This window comes from Corvus cornix, chromosome 3, assembly GCF_000738735.6.
Source record: "Corvus cornix cornix isolate S_Up_H32 chromosome 3, ASM73873v5, whole genome shotgun sequence".
In the NCBI taxonomy this organism is placed as follows: Eukaryota; Metazoa; Chordata; class Aves; order Passeriformes; family Corvidae; genus Corvus; species Corvus cornix.
The window spans coordinates 108,524,562-108,541,178 of record NC_047056.1 but is presented as its reverse complement, the minus strand read 5'-3'; the positions used below and the strand labels follow the sequence as shown (position 1 = coordinate 108,541,178).

At 41.9% G+C, this 16,617-nt stretch overlaps 1 protein-coding gene and 1 non-coding gene across 4 annotated transcripts in view; both read right to left on the bottom strand.

The window, feature by feature from the left end:
* EVA1A (eva-1 homolog A, regulator of programmed cell death) overlaps positions 1–16,617 on the bottom strand; it is a 208,976-nt gene that overhangs the window by 68,470 nt on the left and 123,889 nt on the right. The gene's annotated exons all lie outside the window — the stretch shown is intronic.
* On the bottom strand, positions 10,863–10,934 carry TRNAC-GCA. The gene has a single exon. It is a non-coding gene; the product is annotated as a tRNA-Cys (tRNA).

Below are 16,617 nucleotides of genomic sequence, written 5' to 3'. Positions count from 1 at the left end.
ATGCAGATTAGGGTAACCAGGCCAAAATCAGATTTGTGAGGTCTTTACAGATTAGAGAGAACAGCAGAAGGGAATTAGATAGCACCATATTATTTCAAAGTAAGGCTAGCCCTGTATCAAGCCCAGCACACCATAGGTGCTTCCCTATGGCTCTGATCATGAAGAGGTCATATAATAAAATCAAGAGGAAGAGATTAACTAAACAGGGTCAGGGCTGGGTTTGGTCCCAGGGCCAGCAGGCACAGCCTCATGCACTCTGGGGGCTAAATGCCCTTAACCTCCAAAGGAGAATGGCCCCATCCAGACCACTTGCTGGGAACAATCTCTGGTTCATGCTACAGGTCAAGCTATGCCAGAGACTTGGCACCCGACCCTGGGTTAAACAGGGACCATGATAACATTTAACATCATTAAAGTTTTCCAGTGATGGGGCACTGGTGCTCTTTTATTAACTTAACCAATAAACTAAATATAGCTAATTTCAGAATGACAAGTTACCCAAAAGACCCACAAGACTTTTTCTTCATCCTGAAACCTTGGGTAAATTCAGGCTTGCCCTGTGAGTCTCAGACTCTTCCGCACAGCTTTAACATCCTTATTTCTTGCGCTTCAGACACTGGTTTTTGTAAGATCTCCAAGGTAGGGAACACATCTGTTCCTGGAGCTTGGCCCTTGCTTGTCATTCAAAAAACAAGTGTTTTAATCTCTGGGATGGGATGCATCTGCACTCTGCTTAGCCACCTCACAGGTAGATCTGAGCTAAATATCTGTACTGTCCCTCTCTAGTCAATAGAGACTGGCCCTTGTGGAGGATAATTTGTTTTATCCAAACACAGTTTAACACAGGTGAGATGAATCCTCTCTGGAGCTGCCCCTCCTGCTCCAGGGATTATTAGCCTTGCTAATTACTTCAATCTCTGCACCTAATTTTCTGTGTCTAACAAGGGGGCCAAAAACAGGATATGTGTTTACCTGTCAGAGCAAAACACACATTATTTAATATCTATAAAATAAACATTATAATAGTGTTGTCATGACTTTTGATACGAGAAACAAGTCATCTTGTGCAGCCTCTAAATGAAGTAAACTCTGATTAGGCCATTAAGTTTTCGTGCAGTTACCGCTGGAGCCCAAGACACTGTGTGGCACCAAAGTACATCTCAGCAGGGATCCACTCTGGATTACAAGGTGTCAAGGGAGGGGTAAAGCCACCATGTCTTTTATTAACTCACTATCCTGAGGTTAATAAATGATTTTTCAAGGGGAATTAATCTGAAAGAGCTTCCTGTACTTGTTTTTGTTGTACATATATAGATATATACATATAAATAATGAAATATCTCTGTACTAGGTGCTATTTTCTCTCTCTAAAAATACTCACTATAATCAGTCAGCTTTTTTGAAAGTGTGTTCTGATCATCTGAGCTCATTCACAAATAGCACCTGCAGCAACACCCAGAAGAGGTAGGAGAACACATTTGAGAGTATTCCCTTGGCAACTTGCTTCCTTGAAAATGGACATCACATTTCCATTCCTACCTAAAAATAAGAGTAGAGGAAGGGAAATGTCTTGGACTGGTTTTGCCTGTTTATTTGTGAGGATGTGCAACATGCAACTGTTGAGATTCTGGGGTGATTTGGCTTCTACAGAAAGGGAATTTGTGAGGGTTTTCTTTTACTTGCTTGTCTTTGTCTGTCTTGCTTTTATTTCTTTTTTTTTTTTCAATCCAAATGGCATCATGGTCTCTGATGGAAACCACTGGGACCTGTGGCTGAAGGACCTGCATAACAAACCCTGGATAAGGCTAGAAGAGGGGAACCAATCTTTTTTTATCCTTTTGGCAGATCTATAACTAAAACCACAACATGAACCATGTGCCAAAATACTGGGTTTATTAACTATACTCTCACCTGGGAAAACTATTTCTGTTTGAAAGAGTACCTTAAACTGCTTACAGCAGCAGGATTAAGGTATGGTGAATTCAAACAGAAGGAATAGTCTTTTTTTTTTTTCTTTCATTTCATGCTAGATTGTCTGAATCCCACAAGAAAAAATATAATACCTCAGAGATGTATCCTTTTCTGGCCTTTACAGTTTCATAGAGATCACTGCAGTTTTCATATGGTAACATTGGGTTATCTGCTTTTTAAAAAAAAAATTCATATACCTTTCCATGCATGTCTGCTCCTTCCCATGTTGTTTTCGGTATTTATGAAGCCAGCTACACAAACTTCAGGGGCCAATGGCCTTTAAAAATTAATGAAGATCTGTAACATCTACATCGTATGCATTTTACAAAAGGAGAAAAGCTGGTTTCTTCCTCTCCCCGCTCCCCGCTCCCCCCATCCCCAAACAGATAGGAATTGTTTCTCTCAAGTCTGTCTCTCTCCAGAAAAATCTGACCTACAAATGGCTTTCTCATAACTCAGCAGACTAGTTTAGTCCTCATATGGATTTATCATTAACCACATAAGCACATGTTGTCCATTTTACCCAACCTAATGAATGTGCTATAAATAAAATAACTCTAAAAGCAGGTTTCACCATACTTATCCAAGCTGTTGCTGCAAGTCCTTGTAGCTCCCAAACCCACTTACATTAGAAACATTAATCACTTGATTATAATTCAAAGCATCAGCTCTCTACAGCTGAAACTCCCTAGCACTTGACTTTGGCTAGACCTCTAACCTCAACTTATCACTTTCAGGCGTACTCCACATTTTCTTCTCCAATCTGTCACTAATGTAGGAAAGACGTGGGAAGTCGCTTTCGGAAGGTATTTTTAACCGAGGAGTGTCTCATTAAAAAGAGAGCTTAGTATAGAAACTCTAAAACAAAACCTTTCCCACTTCACTTAGCACAGAAACCTGAAAATACCAGAGGGGTATTTCACCACAACTCATGTCATTTTAAACCAAAGCAACGTAAAGGAAAAGGAGGCTCTTTTGGCAAAGACACTGTTGAGTGTAATTCCTACCTACCCCGCAAATATTTTATATGATCATAGGATTATCTGTAGAGATTTGTATTTTCCATCTTGAATGAAGGAGGCTGAATCAAGCCATCTATTATTCTCACATGCCTGCTCATTCATTAGGAGTGTATTTGTACAGTTTGGGTTGTTTCTACGTATTTCAGCTGACAGCATGGAGATCATATTCCATCTTGACCAAAGGTTTTAGAAGCTGAGAGAAACAAAAGATTAATCATAGGATATTATTTTTAAGCCTCATGTGCCTTAGTCTGGAAATAGAAAGACAAGGATAAAACTCCCAGAAGGACAGCCACAACTAATGAGAGCTTGAGAGGAAATGATCACACATTCTTAGTTCTTCTGATGGATGCCCTTCTAGCCTTGTTAATCAGAACTTTGTGATGTCGATATATCACCAAAGTATGATAACAGATGAAGGTGAGTTTGGATGTAAAATGATCCATGGTGAAGGATTACAATAAAGGAGGAAAAGGAGGGGGAGCCAAGTACAGTTTTATAAACTGCATCCTCAGCTTGTGAGGACTTGTAGATAATAAATGTCATTCCTTTTCCACATTATCTAGGAGATTAAGAATGTTTCTTGATGTATAACTGCTGGGAAGCCTCTGTAGCACCTTCTCCAGTTACAAGGAGGTTTATATTACAACAATTGCTTTAATTTTCCATCAATTATCATTTCATTTACAAAGAGGAACTTAGAAGTACCTTTCTTCCTTTGACCTCTTTTTGAGGAAGTAGGCTCCAGAGGCTGGAAAGGAGAATCCATGCAAGACACTGATGGTTTTGATCTTGCAAGGTTTGGCAGATCCTGCTTTGAGATTCCTGCAAGTTTTCTAGTATGACCTTATCCTGCTTGAATGATCCTATGGCACAGGGGTGTCGGCAAGGTCTCCATGCCTCCAGTCACTCTAGATACAGTCATTGGTTTCTATATTCAGCAAAAACCACCCAGCCATCAATCCACATGTGTCACAGTTTGCGGTTTTCAAGGAAAGCATTTCCCAGAGCACTTAAGAAACAAATAAATGCATTTGAGATGCTATTACTGATGAATCAGTTCCATTCCCTGCTTTCTACCAGTGGTTTTTATGCTGCAGAATACAGCCCCAGCCATCTGAAGCAAACCAAAGTCATGCTTATATACAGCAAATTCAAAATAAAACGTTACTAAAATGAGGCAGTTTGCCAATAAGGATGGAATTAAAGCCAGAGGTGTAACAGACACCTAAGAAAGAAAGAACAGAAGTGCACCGAATGCCTTTGAGGATGCAACCAACTGAAATACAAATTTGGGTGCTTCCCTGTACCTTTTATTAGGTTTGTGCCATAATATGGAGAGATCTCCGAGCTGATGCCCTACCAAGCTTCGCTAAGTCATGCTGCAGGACTGCACTTGGTAGGGAAATGCATCATCTTAGTCCAAATGCAGTGAAGTTATGCCAGGGACATCGCCTGTTAAACTGATGGACCCTATCCAGAGGCACATCAGCTTGGATGTTCCGTGGGTGTCGGTCTTACTCCATGTGGAGCCAGCCCAAACACGTCCATACTGTACTGTATTCTGTATTCTCTAGGAATATAAATTGGGGATATAGTTGAGTTTCATGGCACTTCTCAGAGCTTTCCTGGCTGGGATGACTGCTGAGGTGTCTCTGGCACCATCTGCCCAAACACTCCCAATTCCAGGTTGCAGCAACTCACAGGGAGGTAGAGCAACTGGGCAGTCGAAGGGACAGCCTTTGAAGTGATTAGATATTTCTGAAGAAAATAAGGCAAATTTATCCCTGTGATGCCTACTTTGTACTCCATGGAATAGTAGGGACAGCGTTTCTGTTATCTCTGTTCTGCATGTAGCTGTTTAATGGGAAGTACTGAAAACACACATGAATGGACATTAAATTACAGAATTTCCCTCCAGGCTTTCTAAGCCATCATGAGCGTGAACAGGAGACAAGTACATCTGAACATAAATTCTAAGCTGATATGTGTCATTTTACCCATATAGAAAGTGGAGTGAAGGGAGAAAACCAGGAACAAAAGACAATGAGAAAAGAAAAGAAAGGGGGGAAAAGCCCTATAAGTAAGCTTTAGCATCTGAGAAAAACTAAGCAGAATACCTGGCGCCCTGTGTTGCAATCTGAGGTCTGCTGTGAATGGATGCATAAGTCTGTGGCATGGAAATGAGTCAGAACTGCTGTCCCAGGGAACACACTCCACTGGAGCAGTCTAACTCCTCTCAGGGGGGTATGTTGGACTTACAGACCTGATTCTTGCCAGATGTCTGGCCATGGACAGCTGATCACCAGCAGATTATTTTAAGATAGACTTCCACTGAGACACATCACTTCCACCCCAAGAGCACCTAATTCTTAAAATTCAAAGGCTTGAGTGCTTGAAATCAGCAAAGGAATATCCTTAAATTACGGTTTCATGCCGCAAAGCCTCTGCTCTTGAAATATAGAGGCAGCTCAAAGAAATAAAGGGGTATCCAGGCCCTCATACCATTGCTCTTGAATGAAGTATGGTATGGATTTCTAGCCCTGGATTTAGGCCTGGAAGCACATCTGGAGGGCGTCTACTCCTTGCATGTGTTAGACTTGTGCTACATTAAAGAAATCATGACTTCAACAAATATCATAAATGATTAATAAAATTCCTGGCCTGAAACAAAATATTGTTGTTTATTATGTTACATTGAGACTGACTCCTGCAGAGATGGTGACACCAAAGCCATAAAGCATCCAGGCAGAGCCTTGAACTGCCATAGCAGTGTTCCTGTGAAGGCAACTGATTGAAACTCCACCATCTTGAGCTAAGGCATCAAATCTTCCCAATCCACATGGTCAGTCTGCATTTGGCACAAGAGCTAAAAAATGACACCTATCAAGCAGGAGTCACCTCACTGCAATATTCATGATTATCTGCAGGAGAGGATGAATTGCAGCACAAGAAAAGGAGGAGTCTTGGGCAACAGAGAGCAAGAGAAAAGAACAAACAGCCCTTCTCAGCAAGCTCACCTGGCACAGGAGTTGGAGATAAAATACTACCAGCTTCCAGTGCCAGTGATATGACCAGGAAGAAACCTTCTCCTTCCTGGCAAGGTATTTGTTAACTTGAAGAGCTCGAAAAACCTTTAAAATTGGAGGTGGAGCCACCTCTGGTCACAGGAACAGCCCTGTCTCCAGCAGCAGCACTGCTGCTAGGGAGCATTACATAAACAAGTTCATGTCAGGTCACAATCAGAAGACAGGCAGAGGCAGAAACACTCCAGCAGGCATTATTTTTCCTCAGCACAGCCAAAAGCAGGCAAATTTTAAAGACCAGTAAAATACCACTGTATCTGTAGACATCCTTTAGTAATAGCAGGATGAATTTTCAGTCACTTTGTACCACTGATACCAACACCATCTTTGCTGAACTAAGCTGATGAAAGTGACATAAATTTCCAATGAACAATTATTTAAATCAAGGCACAAAACTCACTGGGAAACCTGAAAAATTCTCCATGTTCTTGATTCCAAAGATCTGTTCCCAAAGCCAAATTCATCCAGTAAATACTTATCTATGAGTGTGTCCCGTGTGCTATAGAAGAAAACGCGGGATCAAGGATCCTGTTCTTGAAAATTAAAAACATAGTAACACACAGAGGAATGATTAAACCCTTCATCTCTCTTGCATTGCACTGCTGATGCTTTCTCATTTTTTATAGAGGTTATAGAGCAGAGAGAAACTGAGAATCCCGTGAAAGTGCAGACTGTGGCTCAAGAGGCTCAGCAAGGAGAGTATTTTCTCCCCACGGGGCAGGAACAGGGGTTCCCAAACCAGGATGAATCCTGAGTCCTGGACTGGAAATGATCAGAGACCTGGAAGTGCAAAGGAAAACTGTACTGTGGTTCCAAAAAGGATTTCACAAAGAGGAAACTTTGGGAATTGCTGATCTTACGGGGTTTAGTTAGATGCTTATAGTCAAGTCATGTGAAGTTTTAATTGTTTTCAATATCTCAAAGTTGCATTTCTACCCTTAGGAATGTGATGAATTTGAGCAAGGGGCTTATCATGTAAGCAAGCTGTCAGAAATAAAAATAAAATTAAATTAAAAAACAGGACAAATAAAACCTTTCTGATCTCCCTGAAGCCTATAAATTTTGCCCCAACTTATTATCAGATAGCAAACCCCTCTCAGTAACTCCGGTGTGCATCAAAACTGGCCATTGCAAAGAAGCACAGTCACGTTCTGTGAGAAATACAAAAAATGTCTCTATTTATAACACAGCTCTTCTTGGGTTTTAGCCATTAATCATTGGCCCATCTACCCAGAACTCAGGTTTGCCAACACGTTCCAGACTCTGAGCTAAGATTCCTGAATCAAATATTCCCCCTTCCTAATCTGTGCCACTGTAACATTTCAACCTGAAATCCCCTGTGCCTCAGAGAGGGAATCTTTCTTTCCAATAGGCAGTAGCACAGCTGACAGGGAATGCGGATGCTAAGCTCCCATTCACTGCTATTTTTGAGTAATGTCTGTCATGTCAGGCTGGAGAGACAGATACAACAATGGGACAGATATGGGCACAGAGATATTTGATACAAGAAGCTCATCTGTCTGAGAACAGATTTGCACAGCAAATCTCTCCTCCATTGTCTATTCCAGTTTCCTGAAGAAGTCTGGAATTTTGTGCCTGCATCTTTGTTGTCTGCACTCAGAATATCTCCAAGACATAGTCAAGGACCAGAAGAAGACAATGGTTAGCAACTATGACTCTCTGGATCAATGGGAACAGAAAAAAGGATCTCATCAAAATGGTGGAACAAATTCCTTTAGGAACAGCAGGCTGCTTCAAATCCCATCACTAAAGCTATGTGGTTCAATTCTTTTGCATCTGCTATGAGAAATAAAAGTGCAGCTACTGCTGTAAAAAAAAAAAAAAGTTTCTATAAATATATTACCAGCCAAAGGAGGGTCAAGGAAAATCTCCATCCTTTACTGAAAGCAGAGGAAAACATTAAGAATGAGTAAAAAGCAGAGGTACTTGCAAGGAGGTTGCAGTGAGCTGGGGATGAATCTCTTCTCCCAGGTAACAAGTGATAGGACAAGAGGAGATGGCTTCAAGTTGCACCAGTGGAGTTTAGATTAGATACTAGGAAAACTGCCTTCACCAAAAGGGTTATCAAGCACTGGAAGAGGCTGCCCAGGGCAGTGCTGGAGTCTCCATCCCTGGAGATACTTAAATGATGTGTAGATGTGGCTTTGAGGGATATATTTTAGTGGTGAGCTTGGCAGTGCTGGGTTAATGGTTGGACTTAATGATCTGAAAGGTCTTTTCCAACCTTAATGATGCTGTGATTCTGAAATATGTAAGAGGATACGCATTTCACAAAAGTCAAACTGCCTTAAAACCCTAAGAAAATAGTGTGCTGCACTTCAAACACTCTTCCCCAGAGGAGAGGTTATAAAAACAATAGTTGAAATATGTATGATCATTTTGTGTAATGCACTACCGGAAGATGTTCCAATGCTCATCTGATAGGTGCAGGAAAAGAACGGAAAATAACATAGCTGGGTTCAGACCAGGTCAAGTGATCTTCCCAAAGATTCCTCCTGTCTCTTTTCTCTGTATGCAAACAGCTACTCAGAAGGGAGTATGATACAATAATAAAAACCAACAGACACATTTAGAATAATATTAAATATTAAAAGCCCTTAGTGAAATCCAGTGGCTTCTTGTTATATATGCCCCCAACCCACTGCAACACAATGCTTTCCTGAAACTTCGGGAAGATTTTAGGAGGAGGTAAATAAGTGATGCTCTCCATACACCACACACATTAAAAAGGGGTAGTTAGAGCTATCATCATGGGCTTGTCAGATGCACATCAATCATGGGCAAAATCGCAGAACATCTGTGACAGGGTTCAACAAATAAATAATTAATATACATCAACAACGTGTAATGGAACAGGAGTCTTATTAATTAATCCAGTCTCGCCTTTTGATGAGCCTACAAACAAGATTGATAAAAGTAAGAGTGTTGAGGTAATGGGCTTTTGAAGAGCACCAAATTTGAATTACTGAGTAATATGCTTGGCTGGTTTAAAATAAACATAGTACAGTGTAGATTAATTGGAGACCAGCTGATACCTTTCCAAATTAAATAGTGAATGGCAAATGTTCACTCAGCAAGTGAATTTTCAGCCCCTTATAGATGCTGGCTTACCAGTTGCTATTTAATACTTTTATTGTTGACATGGAAGAAAAGGTTAAACTATTATTAAGTAAGTTTGTGGAATTTTGGGAGGTACATGGAATATGGAGGACAATAAAGCAAAACAATCCAGAGAGGAATTCAGTAAACTGCACACAAGCCAACAGCATGAATTTCAGTAAAGTCCTGAATGTAAGATTAAACTGTGGAGAACTTGCTTCTCAGGCATGAGAAAGGAGGCCAGAAGCAAACTGGAAAAAGCCTAGAAAGTGATAGAATCTAAGTGGTTTAACACAGACATCTTCAGCAGCATAATGCATGTACTAGAGATGTAAAATCAAGTAGAAGAAGCAAAGAAATTATATAACAAGCCAACCTGGCATTGGCTGCTGGTATTCAGAGCCTATTTTAGAAGCTGCAGGAACTAAAAAGGAACTAAAAATAATTGAGGGAAAAGACACAAGAATGAATAAAGAATTGGGAAACCTCATTCTGGAGAAAGACATGAGAAGAATTACCTCTTTAATTTTACAAAGTAAAGGCTGAGAGGTTTCTTAATCACAGACTGTAAGTATTTAAAGAGAGAAGTGGAATTAGCTAATAAAGTTTCTTCAACCTTAAAAGATCTCATAGTGGCCAATAGGTAGAAGTTAAATCTAGACATTCAGAAGAGAAATAAATCTAGTTTCTTTGACAATTTTGCATGGGTTGTGGGATACTTACAGTCACTGGGAATCTTCAAACCAACTCTTTTAAAGTTTCACTCCAGTTCAAACAGCAATTAATTTAGGGAGGTCTTATGGCCTCTTGGCCTCAGTAACTTATCATTTAAGTGACAGGACTTCAAATGCTTCTGTGGGAGGCTATTTTACAACCTAATAAATGTCATCTTTGGGAAAAGTTTCATGGCATTCTGCATTTGTCTTTAATACACTACTAATGGACCACACTGAGTAACTGAATCCCTTATTTTCTGTTCTCATCAAAGCACAATTAAAATAATGATCTTTCAGCAGATAATAACACTTTTTCTAATACTTGTAAAGAATAATCAGAGAATGAATCAAGCAATTAATTCTTAGTTCTCAGTCATTCCTCCCACTCAAGAGCCAAACCAATGTTCAATTAAGCACAGGAATATGTGAGCAATGTTTCCTTCAGCCAAGCACCGGAGAAGAAGAGGGAAATTTGGCATTTGTGACCGTCAGACTGCCACAGTTTGCAGTATCTGTACCCAAACCAGAAGAGTATGCAGAGAAAATGCAGATTCTTCCAGGGGCTGAAATAAATGTGCTCCTGTGGTTCACACTCAGTCCTTCTCTCCATCTTCACTTGCTTTTTGGCTGTGGTTTTTCCCTTTGGTCGTGCTTTAATTTGCTTCATAATCTCAATCTTGCTACTCAGTGTCTAAGCACAAAATCATAAAGCATAGAATGGTTTGGGTTGAAAGAGACCTTAAAGATCCTCTCATTCCAGTCCCCTGCCATGGGCAGGAGCACCTTCCACCAGACCCGGTTGCTCCGAGTCCCATGGCCTTGAACATTTCCAGGGATGGGGCATCCACAGCTGCTGTGGCCAGCCCGTGCCAGGATGGGCCAGGGGCTCACCACCCTCGCAGTAAAGAACTGTTTTTCTGATACCTGGCCTAAAAAAGCAGCACCTGAGGGGGCACCTGGAGTTGAACCAGGGACCTGTTGATCTGCAGTCAAATGCTCTACCACTGAGCTACACCCCCTGCCTGGACAACTGTGCTGAGTAAAGAAACTCATTAGGACATTCCCTGCCCCAGGGAGTTCACAACATGGAATATGAACCAGCCTTGCAGAACTGGTCCAGCACAGACAACCTCACTGTATTTTTTCCTGAGCCTTGCAGAAGACACACACGGGGGTGTAGGACTCCTGGGGCAGCACAGCAATGTCTTATGAAGGAATAACAACTGAACCTTACAGATAGTGCTGGACAGTGCCAACCAATGCATTGCAAAATGATGAAAAAAGTGCTCTGCATTCCCTTTAACTCCCTCCCTGCACCTCTTTCCAGGTATGGAACAGGGTTACCTGTCCAGCTCCTTTGCCCAGATGTGCACAGCGGGGCCAGCTGCATTGTCCATCCCTTTTCCCAGCCAGCACCATGCCCTTCTCCCCTCACCAGGGCAGGTGAACACTCACAATCCAAGTCAAGAGATAACTGTGACCCAGTGCCTCCAGGGACTGAATCTCCATCTCAAAGCAATGATGATATTCCCCAAACGACAGTCCTGACGTTCAGCTTTCATTGAGTAAATCCCAGGCCTCTGGAAACAGGCTGGACAACAGTAAATTTAGTAAGGAAACAGAAATCCTACGGCTCCCTGTTGCTTCCCCAGCCCTCTGTCTGAAATACTTAGTAGTATCAAGATGCTTGCTAGGATCACAATACATGTTCAAATACCAGGACAAGGAAACAGCATGTCCATGGGGTCAGCCAGGAGGCGCTGGGATGGAGAATCCAGTGTGGGCAAAGTCAGACAAACATTAGATAAATAAGTGGGAGAAGCTGAATCCTAATGGAAACTAAGAGAATGTGTTTGCTCTAAATGGTGAACCACATGGACTGAGATTTCCAAGCAAAGCATCTACAGACAGGTGCATTCACTGGGACTCTGGGTAAGGTCCCCAGACTGAACTTTTTGGCATAATCATTTGCTGTGATTTTGATTTATCCGAAGTTTGCCAGATCAAAATTTGTTAGTACTAGTGCTTTGGAAAGCATGATCTCTCCCAGGATGAGCACCATCCCAAAATGAGCTGTCATAGCCAATCCTCCTTCCAAACCATTAATAAGGATCTTAAACAAAAACAGTCTAACATTGTTCCCTTCTGTTCCCTGAGGTATCTCCCACCAAGTGCTGGCATTTATTCATCATTATGTGTTTCTGGAGCCTCCAGCCTGTTTTCAGTCTGCTTTATAGTCTTCATCTCCAGTCAATCTAAATTAATTTTTCAGCTCAGTCTTCGTGAAACAATATATTAATTGCCTCAGTACATGAATAGGCATCCTATTTACACAGATTAAATGACCATATTCTTTTCATCTACTTGGCCTGCAGTTGGATCAAACAAAGTGATTAAGTTTCGTCTGGATTTCCTTCCTACAAATCTATGTGTGTGTCATCCATGTTCATTTTCAATGGTGAAGTCAACATATGTAGAGGGGCTGCATACTTCCTACATGCCACTAAAGGAATCAAATTAATAAATAACGTGTGCTCTAAGTCACACAGAAAACTCAGTACACTCTTCTTCACCAGGGATGAGGTTTGTTTTAACTGCTTACAGATTTGCTTTGTTTAGTCCTTTCCCCAGTATTCCATGACGACAAAATTCACCCCTTCCTTTTTCCACCATTTCCATCCATTTTGGCAATTCTCCTGAGGGTTAGCTAATATACATATGGCTGCATGTGAATGCATGGCACAGCAAATTCTTCTTCCTTCCTTATTTAGACTCCTTTACTAGACATGGAAGCCAAATTTATTGGATAGTTACTAACTCTTTTAATGATTGCTGTTCATTTGTAAAGATCAATATAATATATTTGCCTCTGTCCTCTGGTTCTCATTTGATTCTTCTGGTTTTCAGAGACAACTATGTGAGCCAGCTCCTTGACTAATTGCAAGACAAACATAGCAGGCAGATCTGGTTTCCCAAGTTTCATTTCTAAGATTTTCTTGTTTCCCATGTCCCTAAAATTCATCTCACAGAGGTTGTATTCTGCCCCATTCCTGATGTATTCAGTTAATGTTAGTGTCAGGAGATAGCACAGAGATTCAGTAAATCCAGCAGTACTGACTTCAAGTTCTCATTCTGTGGGGCCTCCTAATGCTGTTAGACAGTTTGAGGGCTAAAATGGGATGAAAGGAGACAAGGCGAGGTAAATATGTCACTTCCACTCACGGCGCTCTATGGATGTTTCCCAACTCGGTGAAAGTCAGCTAACCCACAGGAAGGGCAGTAAGGTATATTGGCATGAGAAAAAGTTAGTGCCTACAGACACCCTTTGCACAGATCAGAATTCTTTTTCCACCATGCATATGGGGTCACCCCAGTACAAGAATAGGATTCTGGATCAACATCATGTCTGAATTGTCAACTTTTTGTAATTTAAAGCAGGGGAGTAACACGGTCATGAAGAAAGAACTCTTTATTTCTTTGCGTCATTCCACTAAACATAAATATGAATTTCCATTAGCAGTCATGAAATAGCTGTTTCAACAGAGTTCTGGAAGTTTGGAAACACACACACCCCAAAAAACAACCAAACATCTGAGCAGGAAAATGATGTAAATTGGAGAAAATGAAGTGTCCTGTTCATGGGCCCTACCCTTTCAAAACACAAACATTTCCAAAAATTAATGAAGAGAGAAGGTTGTTCCAGCTGCTGTGTGACTCAGACTGGCATAAGTAACTGGCCAGGGCAGTTCTGGGACAGCAAAGTGGGGAGAAGAAAGAGGCCAAATCCTGCCATGGTTCAGAAGATGTGAAACTCTGAAATAAACACCAGACTGTTGAACATCCCTCACTCCCTACTATGTCCCACCAGCTCCACATATCTGCTGCACACACAGGCCAGTGAAGCACAAGCAGCAGCCTATATCAAATACACCAGTCACAACTGTATCTGTGATACTTCTGTCTGAAAACCTCATCACTCACTCGGGTTCTGAAAAGAGATGTGAACAGAGCTGAAGATATGGTGAAGATCTTCAAAATGGCCAGTTTTTTAGGGAGCTTCGGGCTTGGGCTGTGGGTCCTAAGGAAGGATCTCAGAGAGACACAGTTGTGGAGTTCAGCAACGATTGTTTGATGAGTTGAGAAAAGCAAGACAAAAAAGATCAAAATGGACTAAATAAGTCTCTTGGTATCAGCATCTGTGACTCTCTTGCTATCAGCATTGTGACACTGCATTACTTTCTTCTGTTGTCTTGCCTAAGACCTATTGAATTGAGGAACAGCACATCTCAGACAATTTGTTGAAATCACTTCAAGTCTCTGAGTGATGTTAATGATCAGTGACCGAGGATGGAGTGCAGTGAGGTGAATGGCAGATGAATGGCAGATGACAGCATCCACCTTAATGGAGAGCTTGTATCTGAACACTTCCATGGACTCTCAATACACCTCATCACATCCTACTCTTTACCTTACTTACCTTCATCACTCCTCTGCAAAGTACCCTCATATTTCATTTTTTAAACGCAGGGGTGAAGAAAGGAGGGAATAATTGACCTGTCTAAGGTCACCCAGATCTGTCCAAGCCTCCAGGACTGGTTCAGACAGAGACCTCACTCACACTTTCGGAGCTGCAGACAAATCTTATGGGTGCTTGGTCCTTAAGGATGCACTCGGAGCTCTGCTGCTCTGCCCCCCATGACACCAGACACTGCAAAACCTGTCATGAGCTGGCAGAACTGTTAGGGCATAAGTACCAGTGTCAGATTTTGTGAAGGTGCTTCAGGTTTGGTTCATGTGCTGTAGGAGCTGCCAAATTTAAAGAGACTCAAGAAGATTTTTGCAGAAGTATTCACAGAGACAGCCTGTCTCCACACGTCTATCAATAATGCTCAAGTGTCAACACTTCCAGGCTTGGATCTGAAGATGCCTTCACTTGCTATAGGTTTGCTAATGGCCATTATCTGGTTCATAAATGGGGAAAGTCAGGAACACAACAATAAAACAATTCTTCTCCAGTAACTCAGATCAGAGCTGGAATATTAAAAAAAAAAAAAATAAAAAAATAAAAAAAATTGAAATCCTGGCTCAAGTATCCTGTATTATCTACAAAGTGATTGAACTGCTGCTCTCAGAGTTTTCTCTTTCATTCCTTTTCCATCACTCCCACTTCTCTCCCATTGCCAACCACGTCTCGAATTGCCATTTCCCTTCCTGTAGTCTTTTCCACCGTTCTTATCCCAGCAATGATCCCTTCCTCCCAGTTCTGCTGCTTTGCTGCAGGTCTTTCCAAATGCCATTGCATCAGGCCATCTCTGTGGGACCAGAGCCACTTCTCTGGAGGGGAACATGCAGCTGTTGGTGTCTGGAAAGCAGCCAGAGGACCCCACACTCCCCCCAGCTATGCTGCAGCATAAGAGTCAGCAAAGAGCAGTAAGAAGCCTTGGCTGCCTGTTCAATACCTGGAAGCATCCCCTAGTCGCTGGAAAAGGGATCTGAAGGAGGAAGATTGCTCCCCCTGGCCTCAACCAAATGATATTTCATCCAGCGTGAAGGAGATGCTGACAGAAGTGTCCGTGTGTCATCACAGATGAGAGATTTTTGGTGGGTAGAGATGTGCCTCCACCAGTCACATCCACTCCAGCAAGAGGCAGGACACTATCAGAGGCTCCTGCTCGCCCACAGCCAGAGGTGAATGCACAGCATTCCAGACTGCTTGTAATATGGGCTGTCAGGGTGGGCAGAGGGAGGGCACAGGCAGGACAGCCAGCTCCCCTTGTTATGTGTAAGGAATCAGGGTTAGAATTGGCTTTCATTAGGGCATTGCTGCTTTGATTTGAGCACACTGGGGTTTGAAAGTGTACAGTTTTCATGTTAACTTATTTTGGAACTCAGGAGGAAGGGTTGGACTTGCTATTTGGGAGCATCTCACTGATCTGCTCCTTGGGTCTATTAATCCATTGTGTCCTTCTCCAGTGCATCTCTCCCAGGATATACTTCATTAGTTCAACCCAACTACACACAGTTTGCTCTCAGAACACTCAAAGGCCAAATAAAGGGACTAGTATGGCATGCAGCCACGGGAAAGGGGTTTGAGCAGAGCACAGGTACTCTCCAGGCCTGCCTTCCCAAGCAGCGTGTCTCCAAGTGATGGAATGCAATGCTATCAAATATCGTGACAGAAAGCACAAATATATAAAACATGAGGGTGCCTCTTAAAAATAAATGTTGCTCCATGATCTTTTTCCCAGGAGAAGGACGTTTCCAGAGTGCTGGCTCTCTGCGTGTGGTATCACATATTGCACGGTCTGTTCCCTATAAGCTCTCAACATATGCTACGAATCTGCCTCTGCACTACAAGTATTCTAAATCAGATGCTTATGCCTCCTTCTGATCTTTTGCAGTCACACGTATGTACATTGGATTTTGCCACAGGCTATCCATCATTCCTCCCTTTCCAGCATCTGAAACGCATGACCCGCAATTTGGTTTTATGTGTGTTTTACTGCAGTTTCCATATAATCACACAGGAAACTTTAATTCTCACCTTATGAGCCCAAGGCTGCAGTTCTAATCCTTGTCTCTCAGAAGTGTCATGACTGTATGTCTGGTCACCAACACTCTGTATTTCCCACAAATGAAGGAAAAATCAGATTCAATTGCAATCAAAGACTTACCTCTCACAATCAGTTGTTTACATGCATC